The sequence below is a fragment of the Nanorana parkeri genome, unplaced genomic scaffold (assembly GCF_000935625.1).
Source record: "Nanorana parkeri isolate BGI_ZX_2015 unplaced genomic scaffold, ASM93562v1 scaffold234, whole genome shotgun sequence".
NCBI classification, from domain to species: Eukaryota; Metazoa; Chordata; class Amphibia; order Anura; family Dicroglossidae; genus Nanorana; species Nanorana parkeri.
Genome location: NW_017306502.1, coordinates 1,162,832 through 1,171,580, shown reverse-complemented (window position 1 = coordinate 1,171,580; position 8,749 = coordinate 1,162,832).

Sequence of the window (8,749 nt, the reverse complement as noted above, 5' to 3'; positions counted from 1 at the left end):
GTGGATTTGGAGCTTTACACGGATGCAGCGGGTACGTCGGGTTACGGTCTACGACCTAGGTCTCCGCTCCATGCTTGAGCTCATTCGGGATGTGAAGTTCGACTTCCTGCGGTTGCGTTCTTCATTTCCCGACACCTTGGTTATTTGGTCCGACATTGTTGTTTATGGTGATAATGAATGTTTGAACGGAAATTATATATTTAAAGATATTTTATAATAAACGGCTGCTACAGCCATTTTATATTCAACCTGGTGTGGTCCATTATTTAAGGTGGGCATGGGTCATGGAGGGGTTAAGGGTTGTAGTCAGCAGTGGGTGGTTGGGTCATAGGACGGCTGTGCCTTACCCTGTCAAGAATTTAGCAGTAGGTGCATGTGTGATTTTTTTTTTCCAGTACTGAAACTTGGGGACACTGCTTTTAATAGCAGTCCCTCTCTATGGACACAAACTGCTCACCCCATTGCAATGTTTTGTTGGAGTAAATCAGTTTGTTTTTGGTGACAAGATACTGGTACTGTGGTACTATTTGTTTTAGGCGAGGGGAACAGTTAGTTTTAGTGCCAATCCTGGTGCAGAATGGCTTGATACTTTAAAAAATGACAAGATAAATATGATTTTAAAGGAGGTGGTTGTAAGGTTAGGGTCATAAAATAAGGGTAAGGGTTAGATTATAAAAGGCAAAGTGTTAGATTAGGTTTTATGATTTAAGTGGAGCTAAAGTTAAAGTGACATTAAAGGATCATTTTTTTCCCCCTCCCCCATGTTAATGTCAGCACTTACCTTAAATGATGTCTCTAAAGCTGCCCACACACCTTACAATTTATCTGCAGATTTTCTGTGGTCAGATGGAAAAGGTGCAACAGATTCCTCCATCTCCACTTAACAGTGTGGATGGAGTAATCTCCACCTGGGCCAATCTGTTGCACTTTTTCCATCTGACCACAGAAAATCTGCAGATAAATTGTAAGGTGTGTGGGCACCTTAAGGAAGGCTTTGCAGTCCTCCTTGGACTACTCTCTGAAGGCTTTGTGTTTAAGGAAAGGGTGTGACTTTAAGTGTAAGGGGCACTATTTACTAGCATCAATCACCTTTGTTTCTGCATGACTGAATGAGAGGAGCTGGCAGACCTGTAAAAAGAATCTGGAGGAGTCATATTAGCTTTGTATACTGCTACTGGTGGTTTACAGGGGTTAAGTCCTGAAGGAGCAGCATGTGACACTGTGAACACAAAACTAGGAACGTTTCTTGTTTTAGCTTGCTGGCACACAATGTCCACTAAAATAGAGAAGGGGGAAAGTGGAACAATATACTGTCTTTCATATCTGGAGCCATGTGTGACCCACTGCTCTTGCGAATTATAGGGTCATTTTTGTACAATGGGGTTGACACCTCTGGCTGTGTCAAGGAATGCAAGGTTGCCCTTTGGATTTGCCTACCCTAAGTCCCATTTATAAGTCACTTAGCTTTTTTGATAAGCTTTGTTGGGTATTTTAGGAAATTGTTTTCTATTGCTTCTGCTGAGCCATAACACTTATTAAGCCTGCCCTAGAACCTTTTAAAGCCAAACTCTGGGTAGTTTATGTTTATGGCCCTGGTTTGTTTTTCCCCAGCAGACTAATTTCCAAGCTGTTGATATAATAGGTCTATCTCTTCACTGCATGACAATCATAAGCCTCAACAAAGCATTTTGAAAGTGAGATCTCCAGGCCCTGTAGCTTATAGGACTATTATTGGACTTGTCAATTATTTTAGTGACTAACTTGTGTTGTGCAATAAACTTGGCAAAGTCCATTGTGGCTTGGTTAGTGTTTGGGCAAGCTGGCTGTCTATGACTATTGGTGGAAAAGTGGTGTGTGATCACACCTTTTTAAGGGTCTCTGGTTCAAGCCAGCCTCTGTCATGCCTGTAGGATAATTTGTAGAGTTGCAAATGATCCTACATTATCCACCTTGTGTGTGGGGAGCCTGTAATAAGAGATATCACTTTGCTTGGAGTTCTCTTCTTTGCAGACTTGAGGTCTGTTGCTGACTTGCAGTGGTGCCGTGCCGAATCTTCATTTTTTTTCTTCAAAGTCATCTTTTCTTATCTAGGTGATTGCTGCTACTTGACTCAGTGTGTTGATAGACATACCTTGTAGTGCACTGCAGAGATTTATGGGGTTCAAACTCAGGGCCGAGAAAAATGCTACGTGTCGAATCTACTGTCAGGATATTTAGCTGTTTCTAGTGCATCTGCTTTAGCTATGGCAGCTGCGGCTTCCTTCTCTATAACATGTCTTTCTAGTGATGCTTCTAGTGCTTCTAGGAAGGCTTTCTGGTATGTTTTCCAGTAAGTGTGATTTCTGTTTTTCTATAGATGCCTTTTATTGGACCTTCTTGGCTATGCTCTTTCAGCTTCTAAGCATGCTTTTTTTTTTCTGTCCGCATTTCTTACTCCGTAAAAGCTGCTTGTGCATTTGCAGCTTGGGCTTTTGCATTAGAGAAACCAAGTACTTGTCTTGCATGAAGATGCTGAACTGCGAGATGTGTTGTTTTGTAAAAGTCCCGGTTTCGGGCCGATATGTTTCGGCGGCCGATATATCGGTGCATCGCTAATAATAAGGAATTAGATTAGGGTTGCTACTTCTATACATAAAGACAAGCAATAATGTAGAAGTAAAAAAAAATATTGCACATGCAAATTATGCGATGCCAACATTCCATTACAATGGTAATGTTCCACATAAAGCTTAAAGGCATCTCCCGAGCATCTAACTGAAAGGATTGGTGTTTTTAAAGTAATTCTTGAAGTCACATAAAAAGTAGGACCCCCTCCCTGCTGAACAGTACTTGTAAAGATTTGTTTTGCATTGGTACATGTTCACCATAGCATCCCTTTAAATTATTATTATTATACAGGATTTATATAGCGTTAACAGTTTGTGCAGCGCTTTACAATATAAAGAAGACATTACAATCACAATACAATTTCAAGACAAGATGGTAAGGAGGGCTTACAATCTAAAAGGGAGGAGCAAGTGATACATGAGGACGTAGCTGTTTTTAGATGAGATGACTACATTAGTTTTATTTTTTATTTTTTTTATTTTTTGCAGATCCAAAGTAGGTATAGAGACACTTACAGGTCTTGCAGCGGAGATAAGTCAAAGCATCAGCGTTTAAACTATTTTTTTATTATTGGTATTTATATAGCTTCTTTATATAATTTAGGTAGCGCTTTGCACAGTGCACATTCACACCAGTCCCTGTCCTCAAGCAGCTTATAATCTAAGATCCCGATTTCACAAGCATGCATATAGGGCCAATTTAGACAGGAGCCAATTAACCTACCAGCATGTCTTTGGAGTGTGGGAGGAAACCGGAGTACCTGGAGGAAACCCACACAAGCACAGGGAGAGCATGCAAACTCCTTGCAGATACGGTAGTTGTTTTATTGTCTCAGTCTTTTTTTCCCTTTATTTTCACCTGGTGATTCTGCCACTAACACACTTCCTATCCTAGGATGACAACACTCATTCACTGCAGTGTATCCATAGAACAGCAGCGTCATCACCCTAGACTGCTCTCCTGACTTGGACTGCAAACAATTCCCCCTCTATTCATCTCTATCACATATGGAGGGGCATGTTTTGTAATACACAAAAGAGAACTAGGAAGGCTGATTATATCGTTTGAGATTTCAGTTCAGTGCACAGGAAGTTACAAGTACAAAAGATTTCTTGCAAGAGCCAGGCTGACTACAGCCCTGGCTATCACTAAATGTCTAGTAGCCACATCACAAAAGGTGATTGGGGCTACACTAGTCACTATAATAACCCATGATCGCACCTCTAAAAATATTTGCAGTGACTCTTTTAGCTAAGGGTTCTTTTCTTAAATTGTGGCCTTTTGCATGACACAATGCTGAGGTGGGGTTAAGCCTGAAATGCAGTGCAGTAAATAAACATAATGCTATGTTGGTCCCTCTAAGAGGATAATGACAAATTTATATGGGGTTGAGACTGCAGCATTTTGATGTCTCTTCAATACAGTATGATGGATGTCTGGTTAACACCTAAAACACTACTATTTACCCTCTCAGATAGAGGCAATCTGACTAGACTTGCTTTTACAGATGAGAAATGGCACTAAAAAATCAATGCTTAGGTGCACATCAAAGAACACTCACACCTAAAGGAAACCTATAGCATACAGCAGTGTAGATAGTCACAAATTTAAATGCATGAGCTCCAGGTAGACAAGACGTTCTAAGGTATAGAAAGATAAAATGAAAAAACCCTCCTTTTTGGCTTTATATTATATGCATAGGAGTTTGTACAAGGAGCAATAGTGCTCAGAACCAGAGAGAGCAGATGTCTTCTAAGGGCAGCTCCTATCTGCAGCTATATGCGGGATTAAAGGTAATGTTTCTCCTTTTTCTTTTACAGCTGATTTCTCATTTGCTGTTACATATTACTGTATTGCATCTCACTACTATTTTGACTACTGTAATTAAAGATGCAGAGATGATTCTCTGGCAATCGCTTTATGGAGCACAGGTAAACTATTTATTTTGCAAAGATTATATTAGTGTTAAAGTTATACAAAATAAATAGACATTCACAGTACAACAATGGGAGTTGACATGACAACATATCAAGTGATTACATTAGCAGTGATAATATCGTAGACGTTAGACATGAACAAGAACAGATCATAGTACCTGTTGGGTACATGGAGATAAAGAATGCTCCTCTATCACCACCCTAGCCCAACCCCTTATACTGTATCTGTAAGTCTGTGGAAATGATGCAAAGACAATTGGCAGAGGAACACAAACATGTTGGGATGTGGAACACAAGACCAGGATCATCTAAGCAGGAGCACAAGGAGGGCTCAGCATGCACTGCTAATATAGAAATTCATATTGCCTAACATGTTGAAATACAAATTAATCTTATGAATCGGATGAAACAGACACACTAGTGGGAAAAAAAAATAGGCAGGGCATGGCTCTTGGTATGGATTAAATAGTTTTGACCCTCTGTAGTCTAATGTTGGCAGGGGCAGGAGCAGGCACAGATATAGAGGATTTGGACAAAAAGAGGAGGGACAGACAGGAGAGATGAGGGTACGGGGAGAAGGTGTGGTGCACAAGGACCAGCTTGAGTCCCTGGCCCAGCGAATCATTTGGTGCAGTCAGAGCAAGAGCATAGAGGGGTCCAAGTTCAAGTGACAATTTTGCTCCAACCATGGAGCACACATTTTGAACATGTTGAGTGAGAGTTATTAAGACATTCATAAGCTTCTAATGTATCATAATACTCATGTTTAACCTCCAGAAAGGTCAGAGTTGGCTGCTTCCAAGTATTGGCAATGGTCTGGCAGCAGACAAACTAATTTAAGTAAGCATACTAAGCTAAGCCCAGTTAGCAGCTACCTTTCTGCTGTGGTAGTCCACAGTTTGGAGCTCTTGATATGCAAATGTCTAATGTACAGCTTTGGTCCATCTGGCAATTGTATGTTGGATTTCTGTACCAAGAAACGACTGACAATTAGTTCTAAGGGTGGTGGTTTAAAATTAAAAAAAAAGTTCACTCAACCTTTTTATTGCATTGTTTTGAAAAATTCAGTTGTGTGTGGGCACTCAAAAAAACTGCTGTGTTAAACCTATTAAAGACTGCATTATATATTTTATTTTGGCCACAGTTCTAAATTAAAGTGATATTAAACATTCCAAGCAAGGGCCTAACTAGAAATCCCAGGGCCCCATAGCAAAGTTTTGTATGGGGCCCCCCAAAAAACCCTGCCCCTTCCACCCACCCCCGGCACCCTCGAGCCTATGCAGCCTTGGACTAGCGCCAGCCCCAACCACATTGCTCAGTATACCCCATAACTGGAGGCATTTCCTCACTAGGAGCAGATCACACTTTAAAGGCTAAGTTCACATTTCTGACCATATTTTATGATACACCCATATTTAGGTCAGATTGCAACCAACCACATCACAGCAGAGGGGCTTGTAGTTTCAGAGGAATACAAGTGCAGTGACATCACTGCACTTGTAGTCCATTAATTCTGCCTCCTGTCCATGTTACTACCTGTCTGTACGGCCTTGGGACGGGAGTAGGCATTCACTGATACCATTTTTTCCCAGACCGAGTATGAGTACTGATACTTTTCCTCAAGTACTCACCGATACCAATTACTGATACCTTTTTTAGTGTCATGTGACAGTTTTTCTAAAACAATACAGACTAATGATTTTAGGACAGTGGTGGAGTGCCAGGGCCCAGTTGCAGCTGCAACCATTGTGACCCTGGTAGTTCTGTCACTGACTACAAGCTGTAGAGGGACTACAAATCTCAGCAATACATTATACAGCAATGCAGAGTAACATCATGAGCTATTGAGGACTAAAATTCCCAGCAATACATTATACAGCAATGAGGAATACCATCAGCTATAGAGGACTGCAAAACCCAACAATACATTATACAGTAATGCCAAATGGCAACCGGCTATAGAGGACTACAAATCCCAGCAACATATTATACAGCAATGCATAATAATATGAAGCTACATACTCTGTGCTGCTCTGGGGTCCTAGAATAATGTCTTCAGCAGAGTCTCAGGAGGGCTGCACGGGATCTCAGGTGGGCTGTTGGGGGCCTCAGGATTAAGGATGGGCTTGGGCGTGTTCGCAGCTCCAAGTGCCGAGCCCACCAGGAAGCTGACAGCGCCGCAGCACCAATCACAGGTACTGAGACATTTTCCCGCTCCGCAGCTGCAGAGATCTGTAAATGCCTCAGTGCCTGATTGGCGCGGCACGCTGTCAGCTTCCTGGCGGGCTCGGCACATGGAAGTGCGAACACGCCGAGCCCATCCTTACTCAGGATGCGTGTGCAGGGTCTCTGAAAGGCTGCTCTGCGCTCTCCTCCATGAAGAATCTGAAATCCAGAGCCAGTTGGATCACCCATAGGAAGATACGCCCTGCAGATGTCAGTGCCCACACACTGCGCACATGGGACCCCCAGCTCACTGCTGCCCAGGAGAGCTTTGCATGCTCTTTGTGCTGGCACTGAGCTACAGGTGCTGCCACCAGTGACTTTCCGGCTGGGTGGAGGTTGCAAGAGGTATATAAAGGGTGCAGGAAGCAGTGTTGGGTGGGGGTGCATTCCCAGAGGTGCCCTCTCCCACACCGGCACCCTCAGTAGCGCCGGCCTTGCATGCCACGTTGAGAAGTTTTGCATTGAGGCATTCATACAATAACACATAAACACCTCCTATACAAGCCCAGGCATACGCTCACTGAGAGGGATTCCACCATATACCATGGTGTACAGCAGGGGTAAGCAAACTCAGAACTCCAACTGTGGTGGAACTACAGGTCCCACAGGGCATTGCAAAACTCTGACAGACATAGGTATGACTCCCAGTGGCAGATGCATGATGAGATTTGTAGTTTCACCACAGCGGGAGTGCCAAAGTTGCCTACTAATGGAGTACATAGACATAATGCATGCACAAGGCACAGTGATGCGGAGAACTTTGTAGAATGAAATATTTGTACAATAGAACATGAACAGCTGCCTATACAAGCCCAGGTGTTCATTGCTATGGGTTGCTACAGACCAGACTGTCCATTGCTATGGGTTGCTAAAGTCCAGTCTGCCCATTGCTATGGGCTACTGCAGACCAGTCCATCTGTTTTTCTGCATTACTATAGTCTGGTCCATCTGTTGCTATGGGTTACTCCAGTCTATCTTTTAGTATGGGTTACTGCTGCTTCTGCATGGGTTTAATAAATCTGCCAAATGTTTTATATATTTTCTCACCAGCCAGGGCAGCATGGTAGGGATGGGCTGGGGAGTGGTAGAGGCCCAGTGCCCCCCCTTGGAGGCAATGTTTAGCCTTTGTAGCAGAATTGGGAATAGAGTCTGGTGGCATCTCTGAAATATTAACCCCTTCCCCACTAACACCGGTGGGACCCTCTATTAAATTTTAAATGTTCCATCTTTTTTGCAAAGTTTACCGGCCAGGCTCGGTGTGCAGAGGGGGTGGAGGCGTTTCTGCTCCTGACCGGGCCCCCCCTCTGTCCCGGGCCCCATAGCGGCCGCGTGGGCCGCTATGGTGGTAGTTCCGCCACTGATTCCAGGCATTACCTGTAAAAAAAAAAGGACATATATACTTACTTGTCCCACATCATCCAGGGAAATTACTCTTCCAAGTTCACTGAGAAACCAAAACTTCTGGAAGTGTCCATCTTCTGGTTACCCGTAGCTATCACTGGTTTCTTTTGCTGACCTTCACACCACTACTGTCTTCTGTAGGGATGCACCGATACTAGTATCAGTATTGGTGTCAATACTGGGCATTTGGGCGAGTACTCGTACTAGCGCAAATGCTCCCGATACCGTAACTTCCGGCATCAGGAAGCCGGGCGGCGAGCCAATACACACTGTCAGGCTTCCTAATTAGCCAAGTAGCTGGCTCCGTGCTCTCTTGACACCAGGGAGCATGGAGCTGGCTTCCTGGCCAATCAGGAAGCCAGGGGGCAGGTAACGAGTCATTACCCACCCCCCTGCTTCCTGATTGGCCAGAAAGCCTGCTCCATGCTTCCTCCTAACCTGGTGACGAGGGTGCATGGAGTCGGCTTCCTGGCTAATCAGGTAGCCGGGCGGCAAGTCATTACACACCGTCCGGCTTCCTTAAATGGGACTTCTGGTATCGGTAAGTACTGAAGCAAAAGAAAAATAAAGTATTGGTA